This window comes from Leucopleurus acutus (assembly GCF_964270905.1).
Source record: "Leucopleurus acutus genome assembly, chromosome: 13".
Taxonomy (NCBI): domain Eukaryota; kingdom Metazoa; phylum Chordata; class Mammalia; order Artiodactyla; family Delphinidae; genus Leucopleurus; species Leucopleurus acutus.
The window spans coordinates 18278795-18297266 of NC_139155.1; the positions used below are offsets into that span (position 1 = coordinate 18278795).

General features: G+C 40.4%; 1 protein-coding gene across 6 annotated transcripts in view; it reads right to left on the reverse strand.

Annotated features, from left to right (window-relative positions):
- Positions 1 to 18472, reverse strand: part of WDR7 (WD repeat domain 7) — a 383698-nt gene that overhangs the window by 267565 nt on the left and 97661 nt on the right. The gene's annotated exons all lie outside the window — the stretch shown is intronic.

The following is an 18472-nucleotide window of genomic DNA, read 5'->3' on the forward strand; positions in this document are numbered from 1 at the left end:
CACCCTCCCACTAAACCTGCTGCATCTCCCAAATCATTGGTTGAGAATCATTCTTCTAATCTATCCCCACCATCACCATCACTATGTTCAGACCCTTATCTCCTCTCCTCTAAACAGACGTCACTGCCCCTGGTCTCTCCTTACTCCCATCCAGCCTTCAGAGGCCACAAGACTGCTTTCTGAAGAACAAATCTAATTATGTCACTCTTCTGCCAAACACTGCCATTATCATGGGTTATTAAGAGAAATGGAAAATACAAAATTAAAACTAAATCAGAGTATAGGTGACTAGATCTCAAGATGAGAAAGGACTTGCCAAACACACTTAAATTTAAAATTCACTACTATAAAAAGTTAAGGCAAGTAAGAAATAGGAAGAAAAATGTGCCAGAAATAGGACTAATGAAGTTATAATCTATATAAAAAATAGTAATACCAAAATAAAAGAAAAGGGAAAAATACCATAAAGGTCAAGGGCAATTCACAGTAAAAGAGACAAATAGTCAAGGAATATAAGGGAAAACCTACTCAAATGAATTGTCGAGGAAATAACAATAACCACAAGATACCACTTATAAAATTAGCAAACAGTAAACACACAAAAAATACTTAGCCAGGAGTACAATGAAAGTCAGACCCACACACTGCAGGCATGAATTTAAATAGAGCCTTTTGGAAGAGCAATTTGGCAAAATACAGCATGAGCCCTTAAGATTGTTTGATCCAGTACATTTATTTCTAGAACCCTATCCTAAATAGTCAGAAATACAAAGACGTTCAGTGAAACAGTGTCCATTATTTTAGATTGAAAACAACCTAAATAATCCAACAATAAAGAAATAAATAAGCATACCCATGTGATAAATATTGTAATCACTATAAATCATGCTTCCTGGGCACATTTAACCACATGGCAAAATGCCCATGTTCCAATTTTAAGTGAGATAAGATTACATATGTGCACATACGTACACACACACACACACACACACACACACACACACTATACAACAGAGTGTAATTCTGATTTCATTTATTTAACGTCCAAGTATGCATTTGAGCACAGTGACAAACACTGGAAAGAAATACATGAAAATGTTCATAGCAACCACTTTTTGTGATGGAGTCATATCAGATTTACATTTTCTTCATATTTCCATATATTTCTTAAATTGTATATAATCAATATGTATTATTTTCATAATTAGAAAATAATGCTCTAGGATAAAATACAAAATCCTTCAGCACAACATTCAAGGCCCATTACAATTTGATACCAGATATTTTCCAGCTATAACAAACAGGCTCTAGCACCATAACCACACTCCCTCACCCATTAATCCCTTTATTTATGTCTTTACCCAAAATATTCTTCTTTGCTCTACTCCAATCCCTTCTCTTCCATCAAGACCCTAATTCTCCTGGGAAAGTTAGCCCACAATGAACCCAGTTCCCATAACATTTTCTGTACTATATATCACAAACCTGTAAGCCTTGGCTATATTTATATAATTAGTTCTTTTATGTATTTACATTTTCCTGTACTCTACAGGAACTATACCTTACTCATCTTGTGTAACCCCATGCGTATCAGAGTACCTGGCAGAATGAACAAAGAACATAAAAATCTTCATAAAATTATTTTAAGTGGCTAATCAACTCTTCACTCGTAAAATTACACTAAGTCCCTTTAAATGGTCTATCTTCTGTCTCAGTCCTCCTCCCATGTGACTATGTTCCTTTCCAGCTTAAGAGGCTTCAACAGCATTTTATAACCCAAGGATAAAATCTTTGCAAAGACTTCTTTGCAAAGCACAAAACAGCCTCCAAAATAGACTGCTGCCGACTCCCCCAATTCCATGTCTAACCACAACCCTGCATCTTCTACTGAAACCAAATTAAACCACTTGTGCCTTCCAGAACCATGCAGTTGCAGACATTTGTACCTTTGCATTTCTTATGCCAGGATCATGCTCCTTTCTCATTCTCACTGCTGCCACTCAAGTCATACTTCTATTCAAACTTCAAGAAGTATCTCAAGTGGCTGCTCTTTCAAAAATTATTTCCAGAATTACCACTAATTCTGCTTCCTTTGTATAAACCTCTGCTCTGAATTGAATAAATGGTGTTTAAAGGAAGGTAGAAAATAAATATTATTTCCATACTATAGCTTAAGAACCTAAGGTGCATAAGCAGTACAGATCAATTTACACTACACAAAATATGAAGTAAAAAAAAAAAATCAAGGCTTTCTGAATTTCATTCCTCTGTTTAACTCATTCATTCCACATTTACCTATGTTTGTGCAAGGCACTAAGGATACAAAGATAAATAAGACGATTTTCTAGTCATGCAACTCAAAACTAATGAATAATGAAATTACTATTAGGATGAATGGTGCTACAAATAAAGGGCAGTTGGAAGGTACAATAAGAAACACAACAAAAAGGGACTTCCCTGGTAGCTCAGTGGTTAAGAATCTGCCTGCCAATGCAGGGGACACAGGCTCGAGCCCTGGTCTGGGAAGATCCCGCATGCCACGGAGCAACTAAGCCCATGTGCCACAACTACTGAGCCTGCACGTCACAACTACTGAAGCCCACACACCTAGAGCCTGTGCTCTGCAACAAGAGAAGCCACCGCAATGAAAAGCCTGCGCACCACAACGAAGAGTAGCCCTTGCTCACCGCAACAAGAGAAAGCCTGTGCACGGCAACGAAGACTTGATGCAGCCAAAAAGCAAAAAGAAACACAACAGAGAAAGAGAGAGTACCAGCTCCACCTTGGGTGATCAGGGAGAACCTCACCAAAGGGATAACTTGAGGTATGAAAGGGCAGAAAGATAGCAGGATGTGAAAAAGGATAAAGGCAGTAAACATCACAGGATGGGTGTTGATGTTGATGACCAAGACAAAGAATGCGAGGCATGGTTCACTGAGAGCACAGATGTCCACACTAAGGCTTTTGAACTTTCTCTTGCAGGCTTAGGAGCCATTAAAACAGTGCTTCTCTCAGAACACCAGGGATGTTTGTTAAAGTACGGGTTCCTGGGCCTGATATCAGACCTGAATCAATGTCTCTTGGAATGGATCAGAATCTGCCTAATGAAACCCTAGATGGCTTTATACAGTAAAGTATGAGAGCTCCTATCTAACGGCTTTAATAAGGGGAGTAACATGATCAAATTTAATTTTATAACTATTTAACCACCAGCAATGTTGGCTGAAAAGAAGCAAGATCAGGATTATGAATATAAACCTGGAGGAAACAGAAGCCATCCAGATGAGGGAAGATAAAAGTATGCAATAGTACTGAAAATGTAGATGGGATGGGTTGAAGGACGCATACGCTAATGTTTTATTTCTCACACCACCATGCTTAGTATTTCCTTTTTCAAACACTAAATGTGTAATGTCAAACACTATGTTTAGAAGATGGCAGTGTGGGAATACGCCAAGTTAGCATCTCTCCACAACTAGGGCGCCTGCCGGCCGGTGGAGAACTCTGACACCCAAGGAGGTGGGAGGAACCCCCAAGTGAACTGGTAGGAAATGGGGGACTGAATGGGGAGGAGAAGGAGAGACCAGACAGGATTGGTGCCCCTGAGGCTGGGGAAATCAGGAGAGGCAGGCGGGAGGGGCCCTCAGGAGGAGTGGGAGAGGAGCAGAGGGTGTTTGCGCCACACACCTAGGCACAGGGAGCCTGCTGAGCTCCCAGGCTGGTCCCCTGCCCTCCAAGGCCCCACCCAGGCCGCGTGGGTCCTTTGGGGCACAGGAGGTAGGCAAGAGAGATCAGCAGAGGCAGGGAGAGGGGCCCTCCCGGAGGAGTGGGAGAGGAGTGGAAGGCATTTGCCCTGCCCACTCCAGCCCAGGAAACCTAGTGGTCTCCGAGGTGAGGTCCTCCCACGCCCTGAGACCAGGGGTGGGGGGCACACCTGGGCCCCTTCTGTTCCTTGAGCCTAAGCCCCACCCCCAACAGCCCCCAGGGTCTCTTCCAGCCCTGTGGCTCCGGAGCATAGGCCCCGCCCACCACCAAACCTCACCCTTGCTTACACCCTGCCCTCCACAGCCAAGGTGTTCCCCCCTCCCCCCCCCCGCCCCACCTTTTCTTTTTTTTTTTTTTTTTGCGGTACGCGGGCCTCTCACTGTTGTGGCCTCTCCCATTGCGGAGCACAGGCTCTGGATGCGCAGGCTCAGCGGCCACGCCTCACGGGCCCAGCCACTCCGCGGCATGTGGGATCTTCCCGAACCAGGGCACAAACCCGTGTCCCCTGCATCGGCAGGCGGACTCTCAACCACTGTGCCACCAAGGAAGCCCTCCCCCCCTTGTTTTTAAAAAACTTTTTTTTTCCTTTTTTTTTAATTTCCCTCCTCTCTTTTACTATTGTGGCACCAATGTACCTTCTGGTTGTTGATTCGTATACATTTTCATTTTTATATTCTTTCTAACGTATCTGTTAGTTTCATAGACTAATTTTATTTTTTACTTTGTTATTGTTCTTTTTTTTTTTCTTTTTGCCACCCCACATGGCTTGCGGGATCTTGGTTCACCACCTGAGAGTCAGGCCAAAGCTCCTGCGGTGGGAGCTCCAAGTCCGAACCACTGGACTAACAGAGAACCTCAGACCACAGGGAATATTCATTGGAGTGAGGTCTCACGGAGGTCATCATCTCAGCACCAAGACCCAGCTCTACCCAACAGCCTACAAACTCCAGTGTTGGAAACCTCAGGCCAAACAACGAGTAAGACAGGAACACAATCCCACTCAGTAAAAAAAATTAAAAAAACAATGAGACAGCAAAAAAATACATCACAGATGAAGGAGCAAGGTAAAAACCTACAAGACCAAATAAATGAAGAGGAAATAGGCAATCTACCTGAAAAAGAATTCAGAGTAATGACTAAAAATGATCCAGAATCTCAGAAATAGAGTGGAGGCAGGGACTGAGAAAATACAAGAAATGTTTAACAAAGATCTAGAAGAACTAAAGAACAAACAAACAGAGATGAAGAACACAATAACTGAAATGAAAACTACACTAGAAGGAATCAATAACAGAATAACTGAGGCAGAAGAACGGATAAGTGAGCTGGAAGACAGAATGGTAGAAATAACTGCCAAGGAGCAGAATAAAGAAAGAAGAATGAAAAGAATTGAAGACAATCTCAGAGACCTTGGGGACAACAGTAAACACACCAACATTCGAATTATAGGGGTCCCAGAAGAAGAAGAGAAAACGAAAGGGACTGAGAAAATATTTGAAGAGATTATAGTGGAAAACTTCCCTAACATGGGAAAGGAAAAAGTCACCCAAGTCCAGGAAGCACAGAGAGTCCTATACAGGATAAACCCTAGGAAAAACACACCAAGACACATATTAATCAAACTAACAAAAATTAAATTCAAAGAAAAAATATTAAAAGTAGCAAGGGAAAAACAAAAAATAACATACAAAGGAATCCCCATAAGGTTATCAGCTTATTTTTCAGCAGAAACTCTGCAGACCAGAAGGGAGTGGCAGGATATACTTAAAGTGATGAAAGAGAAAAACCTACAACCAAGATTACTCTACCCAGCAAGGATCTCATTCAGATTTCATGGAAAAATCAAAAGCTTTCCAGACAAGCAAAAGCTAAGAGAATTCAGCACCATCAAACCAGCTTTACAACAAATGCTAAAGAAATTTCTCTAGGCAGGAAACACAAGAGAAGAAAAAGACCCACAAAAGCAAACCCAAAACAATTAAGAAAATGGTAATAGGAACATACATATTGATAATAACCTTGAATGTAAATGGATTAAATACCCCAACCAAAAGACAGAGACTGGCTCAATGGATACAAAAACAAGACCCATATATGTGCTGTCTACAAGAGACCCACTTCAGACCTAAGGACACATACAGACTGAAAGTGAAGGGTTGGAACAAGACATTCCATGCAAATGGAAATCAAAAGAAAGCTGGAGTAGCAATATTCGTATCAGATAAAATAGACTTTAAAATAAAGACTGTTACAAGAGATAAGGAGGGACACTACATATAGTGTTCAAAGGATCAATCCAAGAAGAAGATATAACAATTATAAATGTTTATGCACCCAACACAGGAGCACCTCAATACATAAAGCAAATGCTAACAACCATGAAAGGAGAAATCGACAGTAACACAATAATAGAAGGGGACTTTAACACCCCACTTTCACCAATGGACAGATCATCCAAAATGAAAATAAATAAGGAAACACAAGCTTTACATGACACAATAGACCAGATAGATTTAATTGATATTTATAGAACATTCCACCCCAAAGTGGCAGAATACACTTTCAAGTGCACACAGACCATTCTCCAGGATAGATCACATCTTGGGTCACAAATCAAGTCTTGGAAAATTTAAGAAAACTGAAATCACATCAAACATCTTTTCTGACCACAACACTATTAGATTGGAAATCAATTACAGGAAAAAAAAACTGTAAAAAACACAAATACATGGAGTGTAAACAGTGAGCTACTAAATAACCAAGAGATCACTAAAGGAATTAAAAAATACATAGAAACAAATGACAACAAAAACACGATGACCCCAAACCTATGGGACACAGCAAAAGCAGTTCTAAGAGGGAATTTTATAGCAATTCAATCTCACCTCAAGAAACAAGAAAAATCTCAAATAAATAATCTAATCCTACACTTAAAACAACCTGAGAAAGAAGAACAAAGAAAACCCAAAATCAGTAGAAGGAAAGAAATCATAAAGATTAGAGCAGAAATAAATGAGACAGAAATGAAGAAAACAATAGCAAAGATCAATAAAAGTAAAAGCTGGTTCTTTGAGAAGATAAACAAAATTGATAAACGCTTAGCCAGACTCATCAAGAAAAAGAGGGAGAGGACACAAATCAATAAAATTAGAAATGAAAAAGGAGAAAATCACCACTAACACTGAAGAAATACAAAGGTTTATAAGAGACTACTACAAACAACTATATGCCAATAAAATGGACAACCATGAAGAAATGGACAAATTTTTGGACAGGTTCAATTTTTCCAAGACTAAACCAGGAAGAATTAGAAAATATAAACAGACCTATCACAAGTAATGAAATTGAAACCATAATTGAAAAACTTCCAACAAACAAAAGTCCAGGACCAGATAGCTTCACAGGGGAATTCTATCAAACACAGAGAAGAGCTAACACTGATCCTTCTCAAACTCTTCCAAAAAACTGCAGAGGGAGAAACATTCCCAAATTCATTCTGTGAAGTCACCATCACCCTAATACCAAAACTAGAAAAAGATATCACACAAAAAAGAAAATTATAGACCAATGTCACTGATGAACATAGATGCAAAAATCCTGAACAAAATACTAGCAAACAGAATCAAACAGCACATTAAAAGGATCATACACCATGATCAAGTGGGATTTAACCCAGGGATGCAAGGATTCTTCAATATACACAAATCAATCAATGTGATATGTCACATTAACAAATTAAGGAAAAAAACCATATGATCATCTCAATAGATGCAGAAAAAGCTTTTGACAAAATTCAACACCCATTTACGATAAAAACTCTCCAGAAAATGGGCATAGAGAGAACCTACCTCAACAAAATAAAGGCTATATATGACAAACCCACAGCCAACATCATACTCAATGGTGAAAAACTGAAACCATTTCCACTAAGATCAGGAACAAGACAAGGATGTCTACTCTCGCCACTCTTATTCAACATAGTTTAGGAAGTCCTAGCCATGGCAATCAGAGAAGAAAAAGAAATAAAAGGAATACAAATTGGAAAAGAAGAAGTAAAACTGTCACTGTTTGCAGATGACATGATACTATACATAGAAAATCCTAAATATGCTACCAGAAAACTACTAGAACGAATCAATGAATTTGGTAAGGTTGCAGGTAAGGTTGCAAAATTTGGTAAGGTTGCAAAATTAATGCACAGAAATCTCTGGCATTCCTATACACTAACAATGAAATATCAGAAAGAGAAATTAAGGAAACAATCCCATTTACCATCACAACAAAAAAGAATAAAATACCTAGGAATAAACCTACCTAAGGAGGTGACAGACTTGTACTCAGAAAACTATAAAACACTGATGAAAGAAATCAAAAATGACATAAACAGATGTAGAAATATACAATGTTTTTGGATTGGAAGAATCAATATTGTGAAAATGACTATACCACCCAAAGCAATCTACAGATTCAATGAAATCCCGATCAAACTACCAATGGCATTCTTCACAGAATTAGAACAAAAAATTTTACAATTTATATGGAAACACAAAAGACCCTGAATAGCCAAAGCAATCTTGAGAAAGAAAAACGGAGCTGGAAGAATCAGGCTCCCTGACTTCAAACTACACTACAAAGCTACAGTAATCAAGACAGTATGGTACTGGCACAGAAACAGAAATATAGATCAATGGTAGAGGATAGAATGCCCAGAGATAAACCCACATATGGGTACTTAATTTATGACAAAGGAGGCAAGAACATACAATGGAGAAAAGACAGCCGCTTCAAAAAGTGGTGCTGGGAAAACTGGACAGCTACATGTAAAAGAATTAAATTAGAAGATTGCCTAACACCATACACAAAAATAAACTCCAAATGGATTAAAGACTTAAATGTAAGACCAGACACTATAACACTCTTAGAGGAAAACATAGGAAAAACACTCTTTGACATAAACCACAGCACGATCTTTTTTGACCCACCGGCTAGAGTAATGGAAATAAAAACAAATATTAAAAAATGGAACTTCATTAAACTTAAAAGCTTTTGCACAGCAAAAGAAACCATTAACAAGACAAAGAGACAACCCTCAGAATGGGAGAAAATATTTGTAAATGAAACAACAGACAAAGGATTAATCTCCAAAGTACACAAACAGCTCATGGAGCTCAATATCAAAAAAACAAACAATCCAGTTTAAAAATGGGCAGAAGGGGGGCTTCCCTGGTGGTGCAGTGGTTGAGGGTCCGCCTGCCGATGCAGGGGACGCGGGTTTGTGCCCCAGTCCAGGAGGGTCCCGCATGCCGCGGAGTGGCTGGGCCCATGAGCTATGGCCGCTGAGCCTGCGCGTCCAGAGCCTGTGCTCCACGACGGGAGAGGCCCCAATAGTGAGAGGCCCGTGTACCGCAAAAATAAATAAATAAATAAAAATAAAAATGGGCAGAAGACCTAAATAGACATTTCACAAGGAGGGCATTCAGATGGCCAAGAGGCACATGAAAAGATGCTCAACATCACTAATTATTAGAGAAATGCAAATCAAAACTACAATGAGGTATCACCTCACACAGGTCAGAATGGCCATTACCAAAAAAGCTAGAAACAATAAATGCTGGAAAGGGTGTGATGAAAAGGGAACCCTCCTGCACTGTTGGTGGGAATATAAATTGATACAACCACTATGGAAAACAGTATGGAGGTTCCTTAAAAAACTAAAAATAGAACTACCATGTGACCCAGCAATCCTACTACTGGGCATATACCCTGAGAAAACCATAATTGAGAAAGAGACATGCACCACAATGTTCATTGCAGCACTATTTACAATAGCCAGGACATGGAACCAACCTAAACGTCCATCAACAGATGAATGGATAAAGAAGATGTGGCACTTGTGTACAATGGAATATTACTCAGCCATAAAAAGAAACGAAATTGAGTTATTTGTAGTGAGGTGGATGGACCTAGAGTCTATCATACAGAGTAAAGACAGAAAGAGAAAAACAAATACCATATGTTAACGCATATATATGGAATCTAAAAGAAAAAACAAAAAAAAAGGTACTGATGAACCTAGTTGCAGGGCAGAAATAAAGATGTAGACATAGAGAATGGACTTGAGGACATGGCGTGGGAGGGAGGGAAGCTGGGGTGAAGTGAGAGTAGCATCGATGTATATACACTACCAAATGTAAAACAGATAGCTAGTGGGAAGCAGCTGCATAGCACAGGGAGATCAGGTCGGTGCTTTGCGATGACCTAGAGGGGTGGTATAGGGAGGATGGGAGGTAGGCTCAAGAGGGAGGGGATATGGGGACATATGTATGCATGTGGCTGATTCACTTTGTTGTACAACAGAAACTAACATAGTATTGTGAAGCAACTGGACTCCAATAAAGATTTATTAAAACAAAAAACACTACGCTTAATGCTTTGTACCTGCCGACACTAACTGGACTGAATGATACATTAAATTATATATTTATAATAAATACATTATATCTAATATACTACTAATATAAAAATTATTACTAACAATGATAGCTGCCACATACTAATCTGTTGCTATGACCTAGGTACTATGCTAGGCATTAGGGTTGGTTATGTCACAGCAAAGGGTAAAATATTAGGTAGACAGACATGACACTTGGTCTGAGGGAATAATAACAACAACATTAGGTAAACACAGTGCTTTAGTAAATACTGTCTTTCCAGAAAAAATCTACAAAATTTTTTTAGGAGAAAAAGAAACCATTACTACCAAAGAGTAAAAGAAATTAGACATGTTTGATAAGGAAATTATTGAAGCAGCAAGAGTAGCTTGAAGAAAAAAAGGCCAGAGTGAGGACACAAGGTTGGCTTTTAAGCTCCCTCCTCTGACGTCAACCACAGTGTGCCCCTGTCAGCACCCCGGGATCACCCCAGGTGTCCGCCTCTTTCTGGGAGGTGTGCCAGCAGACAGCCTGTGTGCTCAGACAACTGAAAGGTTATCTAGCGTCTGGTACCACGGTATCTGGGTGTGACTGTGTGCAACTCCTCTTATCAGCCTCTTGGTCCTACTGATTGTGTCACTGGGGCAAAAAATGTATCAATAGCAATCCACAGCCAGAAAAGAGAGGGGAAAAAGAAAGAAAGAAGGAATACAACAATGAAAGCAGATGAGAAGAGAACAGAGGGAGACTGAAGGAAAGGAGAGAAAATGTCTCATCCCCACGTCCTGCAGGTCAACTATAATTTCTAACTAACTCCTGCATATGACCTGTAATGCCTGACAATGGATTTTACTGACTTCCCAATAATAAAGTCTCACTACCACAAAACACAGATATCCAGCAAAGTTGTGAGGGTAACATTTTAGCTACATACATGAAGATGACAGAGTTGATCACTGATATGTGTGGTATCTAGTGTGTTACACTAAGATTAGCTAATGGAAAATGAACAGAAACATCTACCAAACGCCAAGGGTCTCTTGGCTTAATCATAAGATATACACATCTAGAGCAAACTAACTCATTCAATCATCTTATATTCCTAACAACTTCAAGGACAGGCCATCTGATCCTGGAAATTCTTTAACAGGAATGTTAGTATATTTGCTCTGCCACCTTTATTAAAGAACATCTGAAATGTGTGCTCACAAACTCATGTTTGCATTATCACGGAGAAAGATTCAATTCAATTCAATAAATATTTGTGAAGTACCCATTTTATGCAATATGCTTGGGAGAAAATAAAGCCTCTGTACTTAAGGCTATAACTTAAAAACTTACTTGAAAAAGGCCAGCAGAAAAGCTAAATCATAAGGTATATACAAATGAAATGGTCTCAAATTTGCTAGTAAAACTCAATGGTAAATGTAAAACACATATACACACACTTTAGAAGCTAATAAGACAGATATATTTGACATTTTCATTGCCAGTACTAAGCCTATTCTAACCTTATGTTTTCTGTGTAGAAGAAAACACAGATTTAGCCATTTCAGATACTAAATAAGGAACCTGACTTAAAATATTACAGAAATGCAAAAAGAGGAAAAAATTATTGGATTGCTTGCTCATCACTGAAAGTGAACCTGTGACAATCACAGAAAGAGTAGCAGGTAAAATTGTGTCTCAAGTGAAAACCCAAGCAAAGTGACAGAACCATGATCATGAGCCTAGTCCTTATTCAAGCACGGGTATCTTTCAGCACACGCACACACATGCGCAGCATAGGCAGAAGCCTCCAGCAACAATAACAAACGAAACAAAGCGATACCATACAATCTGCAGAGGAGAAAAGGTTGATATAGCTTTGCTATAGCATGTATTGTTATTAAATATTTGAATATATGCTAGGTTAAGTCATGTCTGCTGAAACACCTGATAGCTTTGTCCCCTAAAACCAGTGTTACAATAATATTTTAGCCTTATTTCATCTTATCCAATGACTAAGAGATATTTAAAAAATAGGCAATAATTTTACTCTTGCACCATTCACTTCAATGGTCCCAACTTAAAAGCTTACTTATTTCTGAATTGTTTTTTAATGCCATAGTTTCGGGGACTATTTTTAAGGTTACCTGGTAAGATAATTTATTATTTTTCCTTAAAGAGCCTTGAGACCTACCTATAATTATACCAAACAGTTCAGATCTCTACCTAAAGTTGATTTATGAAGTGAGCATTAAATATCGGCTGATTTTGATGCTAAAGTGTAAAGAAGAAAAGTGGATGATTTTTTAAAAATCTGAATCCGCTTTGAAACCAGAGATCAAGGATACTAATAATAAGACTAGGAAATGTTACATATCTAACACACACACACACATATACACACACACACACACACACACACACACATACACACACACTTCTATAAATATCAATACTGAGTTCTAAAATAGAATACAAGAAAAAATATGTATTGAAAAATATTAAATAATATTTTATAAAATAATTAGGTAGATATCATTTATAATGCATGTTCTAAATAATTTTTAATTTCCTAAGTACAGTGTAAAGAACTAGTTTATTACCTACAAATATAGTGGTAAGAAAAATAATTTTACCCTTGATTATGGATAGGATATTTTATTGAATAAGAATCTTTAAAAGAACTTCTGAAATTCTGACGCATAATGTTAAATTTCAACAAATAAAAACACACTGATGTCTTAATGTACTTCTAAAACATTCTAAAATTAGCTAAGGGGAAAAATCCCATCATCTGCTATAAAAAAAAAAAGTATGGTTTTAATGTTAATGATTTTAAGTATTAGGAAAAAGGAAGGAAGGGAGGGAATAAGGAAGAGAAGGAGGCAGGGGAGAGTGGAGAGGGAAACACAAAAAGTGTAACTATCAAGAAAATGTCTAAGACTGAAATGGATATTTGGTGCCCTCTGCTGCCATACTGCTGTTACTGAATACTAATGGTTAGGAAAACACAGCGAGATGAGCTCTCTCAGAGAATCCATTTTTAAGATGGAATTAGACAATATACTTATTCTAAATATTTGATTTTGGATAGAAAAGGATTTTATGATTAGGTATGAATTACAATATACTCATTAGATTTGACGTTATTTCACTTCCTGTCATGTGTTTTCATTAACAAGTATATTAATAAGCATAAACCAAAGAGAGGTAGTTTAGCTATTGAAAGGTTTTAAGGTTTTATACTGTACTGTAATTTATTTCATATGACATAAATGAAATGTAAATTACTCAAAAGGTAATTATAAGTGTTAAATATAAACACTTTTTGTATTTCTTTTTTTTTTTTTTTTTCTTTTTGGCCACACTGTGCAGCTGGTGGGATCATAGTTCCCTGGGACTAAGGAATATTCACACCCAAGCAGATCCTAGCTTGTTTCTAACCCTCTTCTCCCACCACTGCTGGCCTCGGCACACGCTGCACCATCTCACTATGCCCACACACCATCCCCACCCACATCTGCACGTGGTGTTGTCTTTGCCTGGGATGTTCTTGCCCACTTTTCCTCCTGATGTCAAGCCTCTACACAAATGGCTCTTCGGAAGAGCCTTCCCAACAACTCTGCAGGTCAGCTCGTCTTCCTAGGTCTCTGTCGCACTCAGCGCATACAGTCTAGTCGAGCGCTCGCCACAATGAACCGCACGCTTGTCCCCCACATCAGAGCAGGAACTCCTCAGTGCCACAGTCTGGTGGGTGTGGGTGTGATTAACGCACTCTCCAACTGCTCTCGCGCATGGCATGGTTTATCGTGCGCACTCAGTATGTGCTGAATGAATGCAGCCAATCCATCGAGCAGGAGTATTAAACAAGTGTGTGCTGAATACCTATTGAGATAAATGTTTTCAAACATGTTGCTCATTTAACTTCATTACAACCTTATTACACCCCTTCCCCACCTTAAAGTTAAAAACTAATGGAAGCTCAGAGGTCAGTCAGTCACACAGGTCTCACAGTTCGCCAATGGTTAAGTTATGGGAGGAAGCCCAGGTCCTCCTGTACCTGCCTGGCGTTTGATTCTAGACATCAAGAGGTTCTCAGCGTTCGTTCTGTAGAGACTCTAGAGATGGAGGGGTGGGGGTGAGGGAAAAAGTGAGTCCACCCGACATTAATCAACCTTCGAACACTGCTTCATTCACAGTAGTTCAGTGAACACTCTGTGCTGGGCACTGGAAGCACAAGGAGGAATATCAAATGGTCCTTGGAGGAGCTCTTAGTCTGATATAAAGCAGTGGATCTCAGCCAGGGGTGATGTTTTCCCCCAGCCCCAAAGGACATTTGGCCACGTCTGCAGACATCATTGTTAGTCACAATTAGGAGAGGGTGCTAATGGCCAGTGGGTAGAGGCCAGGGATGCTGAGAAACATGTTACAGTGCACAGGGCAGCCCCCAGAGCAAAGAATTATCCAGCACAAAATGTCAGTAATACTAAAGTCAAGAAACCCTGATACAGAGAAATAGCCACGTAAACAAGTATATGTCCTTGCTTCCATATACTGGTACAAGACAATAAGTACCAGGATGGAAACATAAGCCAAGTGCCAGAGAATCTGAGAAGATTCAACTGACTCTGCTAAACTTAGCAGCATCACCTGAAAAAATTCAGGACCTTTGTGGAGATAATGGGCATAGAACTGAGGCTCCTGAGATGAGTGGGAGTTAGCTAGGTGATGGGCTCAGAGGGCAGGGGGCATGGAACAAGGCCACTCCAGACACAACAAATAGTAAGTACAGCTGACCCTTGAAAAACTCGGAGGTTACATGCATCGACCCATCCGTGCAGTCAAAACTCTGTGTGTAATTTATAGTCGGCCCTCCAATATCTGCAGTTCCTCCATGTCCACAAATACAACCAACGCTGGATTGTGTTGTACTGTGGTGCTTACGACTGAAAAGAAATCCACATATAAGTGGACCCACACAGTTCAAACCCGTGTTGTTCAAGGGTCAACTGTATATACTACATTTACTGAAATACAGGTGAAAAAGACTGGGAACCAATTTACATTAGACTGTAAAAAACTAAAATCCTGATTTATGATGATGAATCCCCTCCTTTTGTCTCTTTTTTCTACCTCTTCCTTTATACCCATCCACTCCCCTGAGAAAATGTAAGTTTCACCAAGGCTAATTGCTGCTAGGTGATTGTTATTGAGGTGTGACTGTGATTAAGAAAAACAGGTATCTTTACACAAACTAAGAAGAGAGAGATGTGTGGAAGGCAACGGAAAGATCTCTGAATATACAGGCACACCTCAGAGACACTGTGGGTTCGGTTCCAGACCACCACAATAAAGCGAATAAGATCACAATAAAGTGAGTCACATGAATTTCTTGGTTTCCCGGTGCATATACAACTTATGTTTACACTATTCTGTAGTCTATTAACTGTGCAATAGCATGTCTAAAAAATGCACCTACCTTAATTAAAAATACTTTATTGCTAAAAGATTGTTAACCATCATCTAAGCCCTCAGGAAGTCGAAATCTTTTTGCTGGTGGAGGGTCTCCTCAACATCGGTGGCTGCTGACTTTATCAAGGTGACGGCTGCTGAAGGCTGGGGCAGCTGGGGCAGTCTCTTAAAATAAGACAACAGTGCAGTTTGCTGCGTCGAATGACTCTTCCTTCCATTAACGATCCCTCTGGAGCAGGCTATGCTGTTTAATAGTATTTTACCCACAGAACTTCTTTCAAAATTGGAGTCAATCCTCTCAAACCCTGCTGCTGCTGTATCAACTAAGTGTATGTCCTAGTCGAAATTGTTTGTTGTCATTTCAACAATCTTCAAAGCATCTTCACCAGCAGATTTCCTATGAAGAAACCACTCCTTCCTCATCTGTTGAAGTTCTATCATGAGGTTGCAGCAATTCAGTCATATCTTCAGGCTACACTTCTAATTCTAGTTCTCTTGCTATTTCCACCACATCTATAGTTACTTCCTCCACTGAAGTCTTGAACCTCTCAAAGTCATCCAGGAGGGTTGGAATTAACTTCTTCCAAATTCCTATTAATGCTGATATTCCGACCTCTTCCCATGAATCACAAACGTCCTATGGCATCTAGAATGGTGAAACCTTTTCAATTTACTCTGCCCAGATCCATCAGAGGAATCACCATCCGTGACGGCTATATCCTCACAAAATGTATTTCTTAAATAATAAGACTTAAAAGTCGAAATTACCCCTTGATCCGTGGGCTGCACAATGGATGTTGTGTTAGCAGGCAGGAAAACAACATGAATCTCACTGTCCACCTCCATCAGAGCTCCTAGGTAACCACCAGGTGCACTGTCAACGAGCAGCCATGTTTTGAAAGGAATGATTTTTTTCTGAGCAACATGACTTAATGGCGGGCTTAAAATATTCAGTAAACCTTGTTGTAGACAGATGTGCTTTGTTGTTCCATTTACAGAGCACAGGCAGAGTAGATTTAGCCTATTTCTTAAGGGCACTAGGGTTTTCAGAATGGTATATGAGCTCTGGCTTCAGCTTCAAGTCACCAGCTGCACCAGCCCCGATCAAGAGAACCAGCCTGTCCTTTGGCACTTCGTTTTTTTTTAAACACATGCCTGTAATCACTTTTATTTATTTACTTATTTATTTTTGGCTGTGTTGGGTCTTCCGCTGCTGCACGCGGGCTTTCTCGAGTTGCGGTGAGCGGGGGCTACTCTTCTTTGCGGTGCACGGGCTTCTCACTGTGGTGGCTTCTCTTGTTCAGAGCACGGGCTCTAGAGCGCAGGCTCAGTAGTTGTGGCACGTGGGCTCAGTAGTTGTGGCGCACGGGCTTAGTTGCTCCGCGGCATGTGGGATCTTCCTGGACCAGGGCTCGAACCCATATTCCCTGCATTGGCAGGCAGATTCTTAACCACGGCGCCACCAGGGAAGTCCTCCTCTGGCACTTTGAAGCCAAGGTACTAAGTTCTCCTCTCCAGCTATGAAAGTCCTAGATGACGTCTTCTTCCAAAAGAAGGCTGTTTCATGTGTTGGAAATCCATCGTTTAGTGTAGCCACCTTTGTAAATGATCTAGAGAACCTTCTGCAGCGTCTACATCAGTACTTGCACTTTTATTTTATGGAGATGGCTTCTTTCCTTAAATCTCAGTTTGAGGAAATGAAGTTGTCCTTCTCCACGTCAAAGCCAAGTGCCTTCCCTCTGCCACCCTGTCACCCGCTGTGGAGCCCAGCTTCATCAGCTGTCTCCTCCCCACCTTGATCATGAACCTGCCTCTCTCCACTGGCTCTTTACCCTTGATCCACAGACACTCTAACCTGTCTTCAAGACTGGATTTCCCTCTGGCTATTCTCCTTCTACTTCCCTTATCATACCAACTTTTCAAAAGTATTCCGCACTGGCTCCTTCTATTTTCACACCTCCCATTCACTCCTTAACCCACCACAGTCAAGCTGCTGCCCCCCACATCGTGGGGAGACAGTTCTGAAAAAGGATACTGATGATCTCACTGACACACACGTTTCAATCCTTCTAACACTCAGCTCTTGCGTTTGACACAATTGATCGCTCCACCCTTCTTGAAACACCCGATTCCCTGTTTGCAAGTCAGCACATCCTCCTGGGTCTCCTCACACCACTTCCTCTCCGCATCGTTTCCTCTCCCTCTCCTTCAGGTGGTATCCCGAGAGTCTATCTCAGCCCATTGGCTATCTCTGAAGGATCTTGTCTGCTTCCATGGTTTTAAATGCCAGGTGTACGCTGGAGATTCCTCAATTTGTAGACCCATCGCCACAAGCCTCCCTCAAGTCCCCCCTCCACTGTATGCAAAGCAACTCATCGTCACCCACACAAAACCTGTCCCTACAATCAACCTCACACTGGAGAGAGCCATTTCTAGTCAGTCATCCAATCAGAAAGCCTGTGAGTCAGCCTCCCTTACCGCCTCTACCTGATGAATCATTAGGTCCTGCCAAATATGGCCCACAAACAGTTCTTCAATTTAAAGTCTCCTCTACATTTCCTCATATCTGTTATACATACTGGCTTCCAGATAAAATTCTTTTTGAGGGAAGAATTCTAATGCTAATTTTTTAAGTTTGAAAGCCACTGAGAGAATGCTTTAGCGCCGTCACATGGTACGCATGGACCGGCCTCACCTCCCACCTCTGCCTGTCTCTCCTCAGCTGACCCTCCAGCCCTACAGAGCACACATGGCACTCCCCAGCTCCCTCCCTGCATCTGCCACCCGCTACTCCCAGAACACACTGCAAGCCACCT